This window comes from Scomber scombrus, chromosome 7 (genome assembly GCF_963691925.1).
Source record: "Scomber scombrus chromosome 7, fScoSco1.1, whole genome shotgun sequence".
NCBI classification, from domain to species: Eukaryota; Metazoa; Chordata; class Actinopteri; order Scombriformes; family Scombridae; genus Scomber; species Scomber scombrus.
Window position 1 is genome coordinate 7,466,152 of NC_084976.1, and position 19,473 is coordinate 7,485,624.

General features: G+C 39.7%; 1 protein-coding gene across 1 annotated transcript in view; it reads right to left on the reverse strand.

Annotated features, from left to right (window-relative positions):
* Positions 1-18,765: 18,765 nt before the first annotated feature.
* bckdhb (branched chain keto acid dehydrogenase E1 subunit beta) overlaps positions 18,766-19,473 on the reverse strand; it is a 55,186-nt gene continuing 54,478 nt past the window's right edge. The window contains exon 11 of the mRNA XM_062421994.1: positions 18,766-19,268. The gene's annotated coding sequence lies outside the window, so the exon portion shown is untranslated. The remainder of the gene's footprint in view (positions 19,269-19,473) is intronic.

Consider the following 19,473-nt stretch of genomic DNA (forward strand, 5'->3'; position numbering starts at 1 on the left):
GGTAATTAATTTTAGGGATGACTGACATTTTTATTGTTGAGATTCTTTCTGACAGTGAGATTGGTAGATTTGTCCAGCGACTGAGGTCATTTTGTATTGATTTGAGTAATGGTGTGTTATTGAGATTGAACAGCTCTGTCAGCTTGGGGGATATGTGGATTCCTAAATATTTAATATTTCCTATGGGAAGGTGAAACTGTGAGGTGAGGGCCGGCACATCCCTTTGGTCCATGCAGAGGGGTAGAATGGTGGATTTTGACAAGTTGATGAGAATAATTTAATGACTGACAGACATTCTTGTAGTGATGAGTAGGTTTCCTGGAGGAGGATCAACACATCGTCTGCATAGAGGATTGTTTTGTGTTCCGTGGATATTGATCTGATACCTTTGATGTTATTGTTTTGTTGTATGCTAGCTGCTAGTGGCTCCAAGAAAATTGCAAAAAGTGACGGAGAGAGTGGACATCCTTGTCTAGTGCCATTGTGAAGCGTGAATTATTGTGAAGTTAACCCATTAGTTGTGAATAGTGGCTGTCGGTGAGGTATATAGTGCCCTAATCCAGTTAATGAATGACTCTCCGAATCCAAATTTTTGTAATGTTGTGAATATATATATATTTCTATCAGCACCTGGAGCCCCGCTTCACCTTGTTCAATAGTGCCAATTTCTTGTCTTCTGTGTAAGATCCCTGGCTTTTGTCATTCAAGTTGTATTTATACCAATCAGTCCAACTGGAAAGCATTTCTATAGACTCTTTTATGGTGCCTTGGTGAGGGAAATCACCCAGAGCATCACTGAATTGCATAATGAATTCCCCATATTTAGAAGCTGGTGGTTGGGCAAGCTTATACGTACAGTATCTGTCCTTGTTCTTCATTCTTTACTGGCAGCCGGTTGGGGTTATATTTGTTATGGTTCAGTGCCATTACAATATATATATTACACCAAATACAAAAAGTCTGCCATGTCGACTGATGTTGAGAATAGAATAATCTTGCCAACATGCAAGTCAGCACTGCTGTTAGTATGTTAAGATGCTATTACCCTCTTAATATGTTAGTTTGCTAATGCTAAAATTAGTGTGTTAAATGCACGTTAGTTCATGACAGGCTGATGGCATACCAGGCCAACACCATCCATAGAACACTCTCAGTATGTGGCTGAGCTGAAGAAATTCTCCCAGTCAGTGATTTGTATTTCAGTTTTGCACCACTTTGGTTCTCATAATATATGGTGTTATACTCACTAAGGTTCGTGCAACATATGATTCAATGGACACTTTTCTAATAGGCTATGGGTCAAGACTCTGCTTGGGTTTTTGATCCGTGAAGGACCAGTGGAAGGTTCCCACAAGTGCAGTAATATAAATGCAAGTGTGTATATTTGTGTGTTATGACACAGAGTTCATTGCTATTTCCCCAAATATTTGCCTTGGGTGTAGGGCTGGTCAGTGGCTGGGTGTAGGGGGCCGTCGAGAGAGAGGGTGTGTCTGCAGCGACTCAGTCCCTTTAGAAGATCAGAGCAAGTTCTGGCCTAATTACCAGCATGTTTATACCTACACATCTGGGCCGTGCCACCTTCTGCTGAGCGAAGGCGAACATGGCAGCGGGCCAACACGGACAAATTCATTCAGTCAGGGTTGAAAACATGTGCGCACCAAGAGGTTTAAGTGAAGTAACTGAAAGGCACATCACATTTTTGGTTCAGAATTGGAAACACAACCTTTTCTATGTTGTCTGGGACTGAGGATCAAAAGTAATGATCTTGTGCCACAGTTTGCCATAATAATTGATTTCTTTCTTTTTTTTTGACATATCAGATTGGGTCTGTCTGACTGACCTTGGTGTCACTTCTGGATTGGGTCTGGATTTTAACCATATTTACTCTATCTGATGCAGTATCCTTAATAGCTTAATAAAGGATCAACTTGTTAGACACTGATTTAACTGAACAACCCCTTGCTTTGTTCCTATGTTACTGATCTTTTTTGAACCAGTGTAGTATTGTTCCTTTTTTAATATTAGTTCACATATTTTATATTATCATATTTCAGATTAGTACACTTGTATAGTACACTTGTTTTATCATAGTTCATATAGATACCAAAGAATCCCTGCCAGTAGGATAAATGAGCACCCATTGATGGAAACTCTTCTGAAACTTAATGTAGCTTAATGAAGAATTGTGTTGTCAAGCTTCCACCTACACATTCACGCAGCATTGTTATTTTGACACTTTTATTTCACAGTTCAATCTAAGCTCTCACTTGAAGTATCATTTACTGTGCAGCTGCCATACAGTTTTCATGAAAATGAAAATTGATGTGAATTTATTCCCTAAATATAGGGCAGTAGAAGTGGAGTCCCCTACTATTTACTCATTTGTGAACCACAGACAAGTGAATGTGTGGCGGCTTTGATTCAAGTTTCACTTTAAAAGGAGTCTCAGCGGGGAGCCAAGGGAAATGTCTGCCGGCCGCACCCACACTTCCTGTATAAGCCTGCCTCCACGGAGGACTTAAACCCAAAACAGCTATCAGTATTAAGACACAGCTTCCTCTTATCAACACTGCCACAGGGAGATTAAAACTGTTTGTTCCCAAAAAGTCTATTATTACGCCTGAAATCACCCTTGTCACCCATGATTAGGGGGAACAAACACTTGTCTTAATTACAAGCAGCCACAATAATCTATGATTCATTATTATTTATTCAAGAAACGTGCCAAAAACATTCACTTAAACTAAATCCTTACCAGACACTTTACCGCAGCTATTCATAATGCGTGTCAAACCCTGCAGCACAACAATCAACTCCCTGTCACTGAAGAAAATAAACTAGTTTCTAGCTTGTGCAATGAGTGGGTTGTTTAACACTATCTCAATTTGAACTGGGCCGACACATTGAAAAGATCTGCACTGAGTCAGTGATATGAAGACCTTGCCTGCTGCAGGCAGCCATTGTTTCCTCCATTGTTCTCCCTGGTGACTTAAATAAAGAGAGTCTCCAAAGCCACACAGCTCTAAATATGTATTTCTGCTGTACTAATTAGAGACTGTCTGTCACGCGGGCACTGAGCCCAGAACGAGGGATGGCTAAATATACCAAAACAAAAACAAAGCTTCCAAACGGAAAATTATAAACATTTAGACAGAAAGTCATGGACAAAATTGCAAATGTAACTGGAAAGGTGACTTTTTGTGTGAGTTTGTTTTATTGAAGGAGGAGCGCAGCACTGACAGGAGTCAGTGGTTTGGTCACAAGCTTTCAGAAATGTGACTGTGAAGCAGGATCTGTTAGTGACTTTAAAAGGCAGGAAAGGTCATACTTTCACACTGTGATTCCTTTCTTTTATGATGTCTTACCATACAATTTCAGATTTTATCCAACAATGTGACCTCATTCTGACTAACATGTTTACCTTTCACATCATTCAGTAAATTTAGATAATTTTTGTAATATGTGAAGCAGTGTTGCTGTAATGTATTTTGTTTGGCCACTTGGGGGAACTGGAACCAGCTGTGAACAACGCACACATATTATTACCGTAAAGCGGCTCTGATGAATATTTTTCATAATCATACAACGATGTGTAATGTCAAAGGCATCGCTGGTAGTGATGAGCCTACAGAGATTAATGAAGTGACTACAGTTCCCCTAGACTTTATGGAGCTTTATAGTGAGTTTTGGCTTATTGTTAAACTGTCTACAACTTTACTGTTTTTAATTCCCTCTCACCACTCTCATAGTGTCATTTTCAGCAGCAACAGGCAGCTGTTTTCAGCGAAAAAGCCATAAAAACCTACTGTACTCTATTTGCACACCACCAAATGGCAAACAGACACAGTTAGCGACAAGCTGGTGGACATAGTGGAGCATTTAGCAGCTACACATCCAGATATTTCCCTCAGGAGTTGGTAGAGATCAAAAACAGAGCCAAAATGGAGTGAATATTGGACTTAGATACACCAGGTGGACAGAAACCCGAAATGAATCATAAAGTTGCTCCTAAATTGCTGGATGTGTAAATAAGAAACTAGTGACGGTGACGATACGATGTGACGTGTTCACAACTTGTTTTTGCTGCCCCCAAGTGGAAACAAATCAGTTGATGCAGGTTTAAGCTGTCCTTGCAAACTTGTTAGTAAACAGTTCCCCAGTTAACATCCAGCAGACAGGAAGCAACATTTGCATTAATTTCGAGTCCAACTGATGAATGTCGTGATGAAGTCCAATATTCAGGCAGGTAGTGTACAGTGGATTTACCAGAGCTTTTTCACTGAAAACTGCTGCCTACTGCAACTGGAAACAAAAGTTGTTGAGGGCCATGAGTGAATTTGGTTCACACTGTAGAGTTATGGGCCATAAAACCAAAATAATAAGCTGAAAGGCCTTAACACATGACAGTGATCTGCAGCGATAGTGATCTGATCTGCAGGAAGTATGGAGATATTCATTAAGGCAGTCTCATGGCCTACAGCTCTTAATAAGGCCACAAAATGAAAAGTGTTGAAGATGGATATTTTACAGTGTTCTAATATCCTATGCAATATATTTACAGACAAGTACTTCTTATGCTGTATGCCATATGCTGTACAGAATCAGAGATGGTACAATTTAGTAAATTATGAGGAAAAGTGTGTCTGAAATTCCCTTTTGCTGGATGTATCCCTGTATACCAGTGCCAAATTCATATGACACACCTTGGAAAATTGGTGCTGAAAGATTAAGAGATTTTTCAACTAACAAATTATAGAAATAATAAGTAAGATCCAAACACTGGACTACATTGAATTTTCTCTGCAAACATATGGATGTCCCTACTACACAAAAGATCCAATAGTCCTGACATTCCAGACAGTAGGGCATGTTAGTTTCCAGCGTTTTTCTGTCTGTGCGTAGTAGCAGAAGGGGAATTATCTAATTCACTCCTCAGCAGTGTCACAGGTCAGTAGCTTGCCATCATTTTTACCGTCTTTTCAGCAGCCCCTCTCACTTCTGCCTTGCTCCCAGCTCAGATACAAGTACACTAACTCTGCCTCCAGGAAGGTGAAATGATTTACTGTTCACACATTTCCCCCTCGCTAACCTCAAATGACTCCTCTCTTCCCTCCCTGCAAAATAGCGTTCCTTGAGATCCTTCAGCACCGCCGTTCAACGGCACATCTGACACATCTGGGAAGTAAGGTTGGATTAAGTGCTCTGTGTCTACAAGTGTTTTTGACAAATTAGAGTGTGTTGAGGGATGAAGAATGGAAGCTATGCCATAAACCTTGACTGGCATGTTCAAACTGTGGAAATATGTGACCAGCAAAAATTTAAAACAGTATATTTATGAGCTTGACTTTTAGGTTAAGTAGGAGTCATGTTAATATCAAGCTGTGTTAATGGTTTGGCAAAGCTGCTACTGCTGCTCCTGATGGACTAATATCATAACAACCTTACTAATACATTTTCAGTAGTGATGACTACTGGGCACTGTTAAAGGTCCTATGTGTAAGATTTGGCCACAATTTTTGTTTAGTTTAGAGCAAAAAAATTCCCTGCGGCCCAAAACATATTTACCGCATAGACCACCTCTTACTTTTTCTATAATGAATTTTTCATCTTTGGAGGTTTTACATTTGTAAAACTTTCCTCAAGCAGAAAAAAAGTGAGAAAAAATCTGTCATATCATCACAATGTAAAGTCTATGAGCAGTGCGGGAACTTGCAGGTGGGGCCAGTAGGGGAAACACTACTGCACATATTCAGTGGGCTGCATAATACGGGAGCAAACCTGCAAGCTAGAAACTTTTTTGGTGTATGTGCCAGTCGAGCAATTCTTATCGGACTGAATGGGTACCATTTTTTGTCCGGTATCCAGCTCTTATAATACATCCATGGCCATGAGACACTGGCAGTAATGCCGGAGCCAGGCTGAAAGCTGCTGTAAGTGGATTGTCAATATGTCACTTTATTAGGGCTGAAACGATTACTCGAATTATTTGAATAATTTGATTACAAAAAATGATCGAGGCAATTTTTCTTGAATTGAAGCTTTGTTTAATTCATTCCACTCGCATGCTGACATGCTCTGCTTGTGTTTTACACGGATGGTTATTATTGATACACATCGCGTCACTCGCTATGTCGCATAGCAGTTTACTAGAGAGTGAAAACTAGAAAGTGTGTGCGGCATCTAGTCTGGGGGGGACATGGGGCACGTGCGTGCACACACACACACACACACACACACACACACACACACCAAAAACCATTGGTTTTCTATCGCTTATTTACACGTCAGGTCTTCTTTTTATAATGTTACCGTGTGGATCATTAACTGTCTTGTTCTAGTTAGTGAATTAACAGCTTCTACCTGCAGAAGTATGAAATGAGGACAGAAGCAGGTTAACCTCAGGTCTCTACACTGAAATCCTGAGGTAGGAGGAGCTAAGGAACCTAGTGCACTAAATTTGTATGGTAGCCTAATCAGTCACACTAAAAGTAAGTCAGTTCATGTATTTGTTTCAGATGGCACTGAAGTTAAAAGCAATAAAGGGGTTTAGTTTTGATTTAGTATTGATTGTTCATTTTTAAGAGACAGCGTTATTTAATAAGGCAAAATAATTTATTCGATTACTCGATTAATCAATTAAATAATTGATAGAATAATCGATTACAAAAATAATCCATAGCTGCAGCCCTACACTTTATTAAGTTTTTTTTTTTTTTCAGGCGAGAAAGTAACAATTTAGATACCAAATATGTGGTCAGTTCATTCAAATAACTTAATAAACTAATATTTGGAAAGCTGCACTGATGTTAGAGCGGTCAGCTGTAGACGCTGTTGGGGTGACACGTCAACTAGTCGACTCAGCTGCATGATCAGATGAACTGCGCTGAGTTACACCAGCTGTGTAAGCTGGCATGAGCCATTTGGTAGCGTAGCACTTTGTAGTAAGCTAGATCAATATATGAAATATATCAATAAATGAGCTCTCTACTGGATTACTGTGTTGTAAAAAGGCATGCAGTTATTGAAAAAAAAAATGCTGTTTGGTAGAAAAAGTGTTGTTTTACCTTTAGTGAGTTCTGTGACATTTTATGATTTACAGCTGCCCTGCAGGCATGTGAGTAACTATTTAGTGTGAGTGATGTTGTAACTTATCTTATGGTGTAACTGCTTTCTGATCTGTGCAGCTCTTTTGTAATTCACAGCTGGTACTAATGTCTCCTTAGCATTTTAATATCGTGACAATTCTGTAGCGCATTTTCTCTGTAAAAAATAAGCTTTACACTATGTTGATGATGGGGTAGGGTGAAGATGCTGCTCCCTATTTGTCTTGATCATGTGGCCAATTCTTACACATTGCAGATTCAAGTTTTCTCAGAAAAATAATGTTGTGAAAGGACTGCAGTCTGGATCTGCTACAGCTGCACATGAATTACAGACTCTGATAGTTTGAATCCTAATGTAAATTGAACTTTCCCAACACGCCTTTTCCCCTTTTGTTGATGTCTAAGCTGATTAACCCCACAGCCTGAAATGAGTCACTTTCCCCAAGGAAGTTCCAGTAATGCTCCTCGGGGGGAAGAAAAAGATGCAGGGCTTTGCTCAACTGCAAATATAAATCTTGGACATGCTTTTGAAATCAAAACAGCATTTTGTGATGAGTGATACAATTGGTTTACACTTGTCCTTCCCTGAGTTTGAGCACTGCCACATGGACATCAAAGTGTTGGATGGAGATGAAGCATTGTGGAACCAGTTGATCTAGCACATCCACACTCTTTCACCTATCTTGAACCTCTCTACGGCCAGCTGCCGAGAAGTGTCAGCACCAGCTGACCACACACAGCAGATAGTGCACTGAACGGGATTGTATATTCACATAAAAGATAATAAACTCAAAACTTGGCAGTGTTTCATTCACAGACACAAACTACATTCATACCGTAATACATAACCTCCAAATGAAACCTCACACCTAAGCATAAACCTAATAGTTCAGACCCAATAGGGATTTTAATGTAGGATGGGATACTCCTACTCTAGTCATTTCATTGAATTCAACTCATCAGTCACCCTATGTGACCAAAGCTTGGACAGTGCAAAACACAGCATAGTATGTTCTGGTGGAACCATTGTGTGCCTATTAAAATCAATGGAAGCTGCCAGCGGGATGGAAGAGGCAATGAAAGAAAGAAAAAAATAAAACCAGGTTCAGATTTAAAGTGTGTGTAAAACTAAAATCATTCCAAATCTGGCTCTGCCCATTGAGGGTATCACAAAAAAGATCTGATTCGAGGCACTGAAATGAATGAGCTTAAAGGGAACCTATTATGCTCATTTTCAGCTCTATGTTTTTATACTGGACCTTTACGTAGCCCCTCAGTTCAGCCTCTGTCTCCAACAGGCAGTCTTAGCTCCTGTCTCTTTAAGGCCCCCCTCCTAATGAACCCACTCTGTTCTGATCGACTGGCTTCCCAGAGGCCTGCCATGAGGCAGCGGTACCACAGTAAATTTAAATTACTGCAAACCCAACAGTTCCTGCTTTACTGCTTCACATTAAAAGCGTTTAAATGACGGGACACTTTTATTATGAAAAATGTACAGAAATGTGCCTCACTGAATTAACAAACCTTTGTTAACAGAGCTAAAAAAACAATGAATATAAGAAGATATGGGGGTATTTGTAGCTATTTATTGGGTGCATCATTTAGACAAATTGCAGGTAGGAAAAGTAGAAGCAGATACAGCCACAGTGATGATGATGTTTGATGAAGAACTGCAGACGACCAGCAAACCTCTAAAAGGTAAATTACTTATTTTACTTTGCCTGCTGTGTAATGGAAAAACACTCACAGCATGCAAGCTTGACTCGAGTTATGGTTCGACGTGACGATACCCAAAGCAATGGAAAAATGCCATAATGTTAGCGTAGCGGGGAAGTGAACCCGTGCACTGTGTGTGGAGCAGATGACCTTATAAAGAAATCTATTATAAACTGATGTGAGCTGGGACTATTTCTACATGTGGTTACCTCATTATTTTGACACTTTGGCCATGGTTAATATGAACATATATAATCAGGAAAAGCATAATAGATCCCCTTTAAAGCAAAACAATTTCAGTAGGATTGCCACATTTTTCTACAAATAATGTTATGGATGTTATATTGACATATTATTTTACACATCTTGGCTTTAAATAGCATGAAAACTGAATCCAGTGTTGAATCCGCCAATAAAATACAAATCCTTTGGGAAAACTTTATCAAATGTATTAAGGTTTAAGTTTCATCATTTGCAGATAACTAAATGTATAAATAACAAAAACGCTAAGATTTAACTTAGATATGCGATCACGTTTAGTTTGGGAGAAGGCAGAAATGCTGTAGCGGTAACCTAATTAATGTTTTTAAGCTACACCTGAAAATAGGTGAGCAGTTCCAAGATCTGAAGTGAAAGGCACCACGGTACGTTTGCACACATTATTTTTCTCTAGCTAGGTGCTCCAAACACAGGAGGTCCAGGTTCAAGAACTTCAAGAACAGAGAGCACATTTACCAAACAAAAACTAAAGTTTCCATTAGCTTACAGTCAAGTCACGTACCAAATTAATATTAATCAGTTACAGCTGGTCTATATAGTGCGGTCAGCTTCTGCTAGCAATTAGAAACTTGCTAACGTTACCTGAATGCTGTGTTTGATCAAACGAAAGAAGAGATCAAAGATTTGATACGGGTTTCGTTAGCGCTGGCACTCACCGATCCTGGTATTTAGCCAAATAAGAGCAAATGAAACCAGTTCTAAGAGGACAACCCCACCCGTTACTCCTTTGTGGTCCTTGCTCTTGATGAAGTGATTTTGGATGTTATATATAATGCCACTACAACCTCCACAGGCTGTGAAAAGCCAGTTGAAAGATGGTGAGATAATTGTGTCCTGTGTGAAAAGAGTCATTGACTTAAACCAAAGTTCTAATCCATATTAAATAATCTCCTGGCAAATTTGAGGGCAGACAGGCTATGACCTTCTTGTTGAAAGTTTTCCTCATCTTTCTTTTATTGACTTTTGCTCCACAGAAACTCTATTCAACAAGTGCATTTAGAAAAGTTGAACCCAGTGCAAATAGTGGGGGAAGAAAATTAGATTAAGTCTGAGAATAACTTTAAGAATAATGCTTAAAAAGTTGTTCGATTTTCAAATAGAAAGCAGTTAGAGACTGCATGTTTTCCGTTGTATGTACAAAACAGAAGAGTAGTCTGGCAATGCATCTATCAGAGTTTTAATTATCTGCCCCAAAGAAGCCAATCCAAATTTAGAACTGAATCTGTTTCCACTGCAACCAGTGCTATGATGACATAACCTTACCAATAACTATGATGTTTCCTCCACCAAAAGCATTTTGGGTTTACAACAGTCAACTGTGTGCTGGAGCTTTACAAACATCATGTTCCCTTCATTGTCAAGACTTGGCCAGATGGTACACATTTGTATCGTATCAACTTTCACAGACAATAATGTGCTGCTCCCACCAAGCTGAAGAATAGAAATGCTTCTCTTGTTTAAGAGGGAGGAGGGGGACAACGTCTCATCCCTGACTTAAAAACAGACTCCCTGTTTGCAGTGGAGGGTGTAAAAGCGTGTGAGCTTCACATGCGACTCTCCTACAATTAGGCTTGGAAATTATTTCGTTGCCACACAAATTAGAAGCACTTACGTCAGATGAGACTGAACTACCCTCTGTGTCGAACAGGATGTCATTGGTACACAAACACCCCGTCAAGCCGACAGCCAGGCAAAATTACCACTGTTGACCAAGAGTGTTTTTGTGTCTCCCCCCGCCCTCGCCTTAGCAACCGTTTGTCGGCCCCAAGCTGACGATGAGTGTAGAGAAATTCTTAATATCCAGCTCATTTGTGTGTGAGGGAAAGTTCTGAGTGTCAGATGGTAAATGTGCAGATGTACATGTGTTTTGTGTTTTAGTAATGTTGTGAATGCTCTGTTTGGGTTTAAAGAGGCAGCGGACCACAGCTTGGAAACTCAAGGAGTATGTGATTTGCAGTGAACTCTTTCAATCTTATGGCATCAGTGAACTCATGTACAGTACATACTTTATATATGTGTGTGTGTGTGTGTGCGCGTGCAGGTAAATGTTTGATGGGGTAATGGAGCTTTGGATAAAGGGAACAAAAACAGCTGCCGTTCTCCATCCGTCCCTTGTGATTCCAACTGGCAAACACTGGAGTGTTTCTAAAAGCAAATACTGTACACATATCATTCACTAGCACTAGTTTATAGGTAGTAAATTGAAGATATGCCTTTATATTCAACATAACATCATTTTTAGAGCTTTGGAGAGGATTTTATTTCTGCCCTTGAGGCAGGATTTGTATAATTTACAAACTGTAATCTACTTTTCTATGACACACAATGAGAAGTGTTGACCGCAATACTACGAACTGAACTCAAATGCCCCTTTTTCAAAGTCCAACAAGGGCTTAGCATCATATTGCTCCATCACAAGGAAGTAATAAAACATACATCCTGTTTGGCATTAATATGTCCTAACTCTATGTTCCACGAACCTTGCAATTCAGTGATCCTGTTAGATCTGAACTGGAATGGGAAAAATGGGAACCCAGACATGGTAGCCACAAATCTGTCCTGGAGGTTACACAGCACATTACTCAACAATTCACCACAATCTAGTTATGTATGAAAGAAAAAATAATAATCTAATTTCTTTAAGCCTGAGAAAAGAGGATTGGAGTGCTATAAGAGCGACAAAATAGAGAAATGGGAAATATTAGATCATGCTTACCTAGCTGGCATTATGTCTCTTATAGCAAAACGCTATTGGTATATTGATTTTATATGATATATGTTGTGTTATTCTTTATATATGAAATTATATATTTTTTTAAATCTTCCAGTTTACAGTATTAATAAAGGGCATTTTAAATGTTGGGTCACATGTGTCAACCGTAATCCACATGATGTCTTAACTGTACATGGTCATATATCACCAAGGTAATGTTAGTAATGTTAAGGTGCTTTCAGAGAGTGAGCGGTCCCTGCTGCTGCTTTCATAGTTTCCAATGTAAACACCGTGGTAGGCAGGGAGAGTGGCTGCTGCTCTCGTGAGCACACATGAATGTGCCGCTGCCGTCAGAGTTGATAATGATTCAACTTTGTCAACTTGCCACCCTGGCTCGCCATGTGATCATAGCAACCGGGAGGAAAACACAATACCATTTCAAGTGTATTTGAGTTCCTCGAATTATACTCCACTTCACCAGCAGTGAAGAGTGAGAGTCTTGGCTATAATATTACTCACTGTTTCATCTATTTTAAGCAACAACCTGCTCTATTTTAGCAGAGTGATGAGATTATAGTTAGAGGAGAGCAGCAGCCTGTGGTGTTTGGTTCGGTTTGTTTGTTTGTTGACTACTGTGGTTGTTGTGCCTCGCCGCCACCCGTCAAACCAACACAGACATATCAGTAATCACTTGCTGTATGAAGGCGCCTTTTACACCTGGTGGTTAATGAGTGGAAATATTTAGTAACAAATCTCTAGTTTAATCTCCACTTAGTTAAAAAGTTATAAATAGGCTCAGTTTGAACTCACAACTCCGAGTTTGAACTTTGGAGGACTTGTCTGGAAGGCTGACTCAAGGTGACTTGATTTGAAGTGACTGACAGAGCCCAGGCACCAGCAGTCATTGCTGGAGGTGTTGAACACAAATTGTATTGCATATCTGAACTGTCAAACGCTGTGGGAATGATATGGTGTACTGCTCATTTGCTGTTTTCAATAAAACCAGGAGTGTTTTTCTTATCAGGGGGGAAAATGAACATGTCTCTCAGGAATGAGTTCCTAATTCAATTATTGATACAATGTAATACAAAAAGGAAGAAAAAAAAGACAAACAAGCCTGAACGGAAACTGATGTGGGATCCTACAAGAATTTTTTTGAACTCATATTTTATTTTCAAATTCAGGATTAGACTTGAAGCATACAAACATATGCTTTCACCTTCAACACCCCACCCCCACCCCCACACATACTTATCTATCAAAATAAACCATCCAGTGCAGGCTTACTTGTGGTTACTAGTCTCCAAAAATAAAATGGGAAGCAGAGCCTTCACTTATCAGGCTCCTCTCCTGTGGAACCATCTTCCACTTTCAGTCGGTGGTCAGACACCCTTCTCTATGTTTAATAGTAGACTTAAAACTCTCCTTTTTGATAAAGCTTATAGTAAGGGCCGGCTTCCCATGACTTTTTCTCTCCTCCACCTTACCATTTGCACACAGTTATGTACCATTAATGCATGCTAGTAGCTTGTCCTGGAGATTCTTCCTGGAGTTTTTATGCTTTCTCGTCTCACTGGTAAATCCTTCAGGTGGATGCTGGCTTCCATCAACAGTGGCTGTGGGGACCCCCATGGTCCTGCTCGACTACAACGACTGCTGCCATTACTATCCTTATTAATCATACTTCTATTATTATCATTGTTACTGTTATTACTGTTATTGTGCTTCTCTCCCCCTTTCTTTCTCTGTCAACCCAACCAGTCAAGACAGATGGCCGCCCACCTAGAGCCTGGTTCTGCTCGAGGTTTTTGCTTGCGGTGTCTTTCTGTTAAAGGAGAGTTTTTCCTTAATGCTGTTACCAAGTGCTTTCTCATGGAGGAATGTTGGGTCTCTTAAAATTAAAGAGTACAGTCTAGATCTGCTCTATGTGAAAAGTACCTTCTCTTGTGATTTACTGCTATATAAATACTATTAAATTGACTTGAACTGAATGCTAGTTGGATAAACACATTCCTATCAAATCCCATGAATGTTTGATGACACTGTAAAACATGTAGAACATGACATGGCAACCATTAAAATGTACAGTGGCCCACATTATAGGTTAAGCGGTTCTATAATCTCCAGTAATCTCTGGTTGTAGGGTTCAAATTGCATCAGAGCATCCTTGCCCCCCATAGCTCTAGTTGTGACCTGCCACCCCTGGGTTTTGCTTTTCATGTAAATATAGTGTGTAATAACACACTGTCAGAGCACAGATGCTATTATGGCCTTCCTACCAAGCAGAGGTCATCTTTGCCACCCCGCCCAAAGGAGGGGCCGCCTCACCACCGTGGTTAAAGGCCCTGCTTTCACCCAGACCAAAATGACAGACATGATTTTATCTTTACATTTTGACCAAGGGTTTGTGGTGGAGAGTGCTGAGAATCCTATCTGAAGCTTTACAATGGTTTCGCAGATACTCGCTAATTAGTGGAATTGTTTCAATCATTTTCTTTTGTTTTGTTAGTTTTCTTTGGTTACAATCCATTTTAATCTTTGCTCTCTTTAGTCTGTAAGCTGCTCCTGGGTGCTGCAAATGTTATGATAGGTGTGATGTTGGCAAGGTGAGACTGAGTCCAACGAAACTCTCGATTAAAAAAAACAAAGAGAAAGTGGGTTTTTTTTTCTGCAGAGGCAAGAATCTACTACATTCCTGCTTTGAGCCAATCCATAAAGACATTTACAAATGTTCCCCTTTGAAGGTTCAAGATGGTGATTGGCTGTGTATGTACAGTGGAAAGGGTCTGGTCATTGTTACTATGAAATAAAAACATTTCGCATCTATCACAAGCGTTGCGAATGTATTTATTTTTATAAGCCGCAATCCGAAATATACATTGCCAACTGGTTTTATTTAGCAGCACAGTTTATTACTTGGATCCCTAAAAAAAACACCAGCGATGCAGTTTTTTCTTCTACTGTGCACAAATCTGTTCTGGTCACTTTCACAAACTGTTTACAAAGTAACATATTGAAAGCAGTTGCTCTAAAAGAGTGGGCTTGTCAAGCGCTTCACATGTTTTTTGATCTCGAGACTCCAAAAAATACTTCCAAACAATACAAAGAAACGGCCAAAAGTACAAACTGACGAATGATTGAGACTTTATCAGAAGATTTTCCAGCTGGCTGCGTTGAGTTAAAACCATACGACAATTTCTGGTGTCCAGATTTGACGTTTGTGCAATACTTTACTTTTAAAAAGGCCCTTGCCCATGCCATGGGGAAAACATCACTGTTCATTTATTAGATGCACTTTGAAGTCGGTCTCACCTTTCTCCTAAACCGTGCTGATGGGTTGAGTTCAGTGCTTCAGAAGCAAATTAAAAGCAAAGACCTTGAGGCATGGGGCCATCTGGTCTAGGTGCTCCATCTTTATGCTCTTCACTGTAAACGTTTCATTAGCGGGCTGATTATTTTTGCCCTACGGGCTTAAACTACTTGAGGAGTAGCTGGTCATGAGGCGGCAATACTGTACAGATCGAGGCCAAGCAATTAGAAAGCTGCCAAATGCTTTGTGGATTGTAAACTGAACATACGCAGAAAAAAAAAAAAAAAAACCTGCCACGTGAAGAAAATATACAACACTACATAGAATAAAATAAATAAATTTAATGTTTACATTTCACAAAGAAGAAAGCAGTTTCTACATGTTTATGTTTTCTTGTATGCTGACAGTGTGTGGTTGAAAGAGTGCAGGAGACCCCGGTGCTGTGTGTGAGTCCAGGTGCTGTGTCTAAACATGCTCCTCTGATGAGATGAACAGGCATGAATACAAATAATAAAAAAAGACTTGCATGGGAGTGGACTGAAGTGTCATGAAGGTCCTGAAGGTTTGTCAGCATTGAAGAATCTGCCAGAATGTGGTAGATATTGGAATTAATGGCTTTTAACAATTGTTTTAAGACTAAAATAAAAAAAGGCTACGAGGAAACGAAACGCTCATTTCAATCAGTTGAAGGGGATATTTTTTAGAGTCTCTCCTGGAATAGATTCAGTATTGCAATTGGTTGTGCACACAAAGAAAGACAGAAACAGTTGTGTAAAAATTGGGGGGGGGGGGGGGGCTTGAGAGAAAAGTTCAAACCCTGCTAATGTTCTCACCTCTGGCCAATTGCTGTGTAAATGGTTACCAAAATGGTCAAAATGTGCATTGTTATACCCATATTTCCAACATGTTGCATCTTCCCTGTCTCTATGATGTTTGGATTCACTCTGCATTCAAGTGTGGTCATTCCTAACAACTATAAACACAGTTTCCGAAAAAGTCGGACATGTCATATAAACTACTGTTTTTCGAGCATAACCTGGCCCACGCTTTCATTGTTTCACCCTCATTGCCCTCAACATCATTTCCAGCCACAAGAAATAGCTGGTCTCAGCAAAAAAAAGTGCCAATTAACCAACTGTACAATACCTGCCCAGCACCAAATGAAGAAGTTTGCAACAAGGTGGTGGAAGTCGCAGCATTTAGAAGCTAGCCAAATGTTTCTCGACCAAGCAAAAAAGACAGTGAATATTAGATATTTGTATTGTGTAAATAAACGTGTCAACCGTTTGCTAACATGTTATCTGGAATAATTTCACAAGGTGATAATACAACATAACACACTTGATCATAACACTGAATCAATGACTCCAGTTGTACGTAGCTTTTAGCCTCTTTTACTTGATTGTAGTTTTTCTCTCACACCACCTTCAGGTCAAACTGTGACATTTGTAAAAAAAAAAATATAGCTACTTGATTTAAAATTGTTTATTTATTTATGGATAAACCCTGTGTATTGTGGTGACCGCCTGTCTTACACTTTATCGTCACTCCCCGGCCTTCATTTCTGGTTATACGTGCCTCAAAAGTTATTAGGCAAATTACGAGATTTTCATTACACTTTAATGGCTTGTTTTAGCTTCAAATTTGCTCTAAGTGATAATGACCCAATGAGGATAAAACTTAATGATTCCAGCATTTTGGTATCACACTTGCACCAGCATTTCGACTCGTATACAGAGAATTGTTCAATCTAACAGGCTTGTCAAGATATTTGTTTATTCCCTTTTGAATTAGTTAAATTAGTGACCTGGTTTGTAATGCCACCATGAGGTCAACCTTTACATTTCTAGCCCTTCTTTAACAATAGCATACTCTCAGTCACTCCACCTAACTGTCTTAATGTGATGAACAGTGTAGCATTTAGAGGCAAACACCCTTTGCACTTTTCCTCTTACTTTTCGTAAGACACTTGTGTTCCCTGCACACACTACCTGTAAGAGCAGTTGAGGAAACCATTGTTTCTCTCCAGCATCTGCTAATGGAGGCATTGGCAGAAATCCAACTCCTGTCTGCAGTTTTCATCGTCCTTTACGTTATAGTTTACTTGTGATTCAAGATTTCTCAGAAACACATGCAGTTTAAGGACACAGAGTTCCAGCAATAGTCCTGATTGATTCCATGATGGTAAAAGATGAACAAGAAGTTTAACAAGGAAAGAATTTTTTCATGGAAGCGCTGATAAAATGGAAAGGTCTTTAAATTTTACAGCAGGACAAAGGTTTGCACAGTGATCATGATGTAAAATACTGACTTTTCCAAAATTTATCATTAAATACAAGTGCTACTGCAGTGTTTTCCCTGTATGTTTTCAACAGCAGTGCGGCTGCTAAATGATGAACGCCACTGCTGAAATTTCACAGTGTTCATAATACTGTTTTCACGACCATGCAAACCACGCACACTTTCTCTGCTTCGAGCATCTGACTGGAGCTGGTGGTGAGAGAATGTGAATTGGTGTCATGTATGGTGCATCTGCTCTGTGTTTGACCGAGGGTAAGCTCAGCTCCTCCACCACACGCACGCACGCACACAAATTCTTGCAAACTTGGCTACCGGCTGAGACTGCAGCCCCTCCCTCAGCGAGCGCTACCTGAAGGCAGTAAATCACATCAGCAGCAGAGGGAGGAGGATAGAGGACAGCAGGAATGACTGATACTGACTGATGTCTGTGTACTTCTTTCTTTCTGAACTCCACTCAGTATTTTTATGTCAAGAATATTTATTTTATATGTTAGGTTTGTTTCCAGGGAGATATTACTCACTTTATACCGTGACTTTGCTGTTGCAAACAGTGCTATTGCTGCTTTAGAAACAATATTGAGTTATTTTAAAAATAAAACAATTCCTATCCTGTTCTCAATTAGGATAACTTCAGCATTTACTGCTTACTTCATCAGAGAGCAGAATTCTTTCTTTTTTCCTGTACTGTGAAATACTACAATATGTATTGTTTTTTTTAATATATATACTGTAATGATAATAGTCCAAAATGATGTGAAAATGCAAAATGAAAATGGTCTCTGGGATATTTATTACAATGACACTTATCTGGACTTCCACAGCCCTTCTGCTGTCAAAAGCTTCTGTAAATCACACAAACATGACCCTTTGGACATTGATAAGCCTATCTGAAAGAAATCGAAGCAAGTTTTAAAGTAATTTTACTGCCGGTGTTCACAAATATGGGTCCTGGTGGCGTGGACAGTGCACGTGCACAACAGCAACGCTGCTGAAAAAAAAACTCAGGGGGAAACACTGGCTAATGTAACTGAAATATGCTAGTTCTTCTTCTGTTTTTTTCCCCCTAAGGCTTGATTAGGATGAGCAGCTGGCTGATGAATCACAATTTAATGTAATAAATGTGCTGGTCAAGTTGTAAAAGTCATCCCGACATTGTAAATTTTCCAGAGGTCATCAGAAGATTAATCAAACTCACAGACTTTGCTGGTCTATTATCCTTTCCTCTAAATCTCTTGGACATAGGGAAACCCTTCAACAGCTGCCAAAATGACACCTAGAGCACGCAATGAAATGGGACAATGAAATCTCAACAAATTCAAAGTAAGGGAAGTCGTCCAAACATATGTTTTCACCAGTTCTGATTATTTTATTTTCCTTAAAAACCACAGGTCCATTATATTAGTACAATAAGGTTCAGTTCATGTCAAACTAAATAAGGATTAGAGCAGAGTCGGAGACATTCAATCAAAAGTAACAGCACAGAAAGGCAAACGGTTACAAATTCAACCAAATTCTACTTCCAAAAAAGCTCCGACTTTTATCTGTGAGGAAATTAAATGATGTGCATTATGTCGACAGCTGATGCCAAAGTAGTTACATCGTATAGAATGGATTACGTCTTCACCACGGTCGTTATTTTTCCCCCTTGCAGCAGAATGAGGCTCCCTAATCCAGAGGTAATGTAACAGTCTTTTGGCTGGAGGACACAGAGGGACATGGAGCCCATCTGGATACTGCTTCCTGATTGGATGGTCAACAAAGTGTCTTTTCCTGGCTGCTCTCCACCGATTGGATGAATGAAGAGGAAAAGGGAGAACGCGGAGTTCAGGGCTTCCAGAAGTTGGCTCTGGGAGAGGAGAGAGGTTGAAAAAGTGAATAACTTGGCGGTCTACAGTGGATGGCAGATGAGGAGGAAAAGCAGGGCTGGAGATGCGATGGAGAGTGGAGAGGATGAGAGGTGACATGTGTTGACATGTTGATTTAATTACATATGTTATTGATGGCCCCTTCATACTTATCAATCTAGGCCAACATACTAATGGCTATGGCTC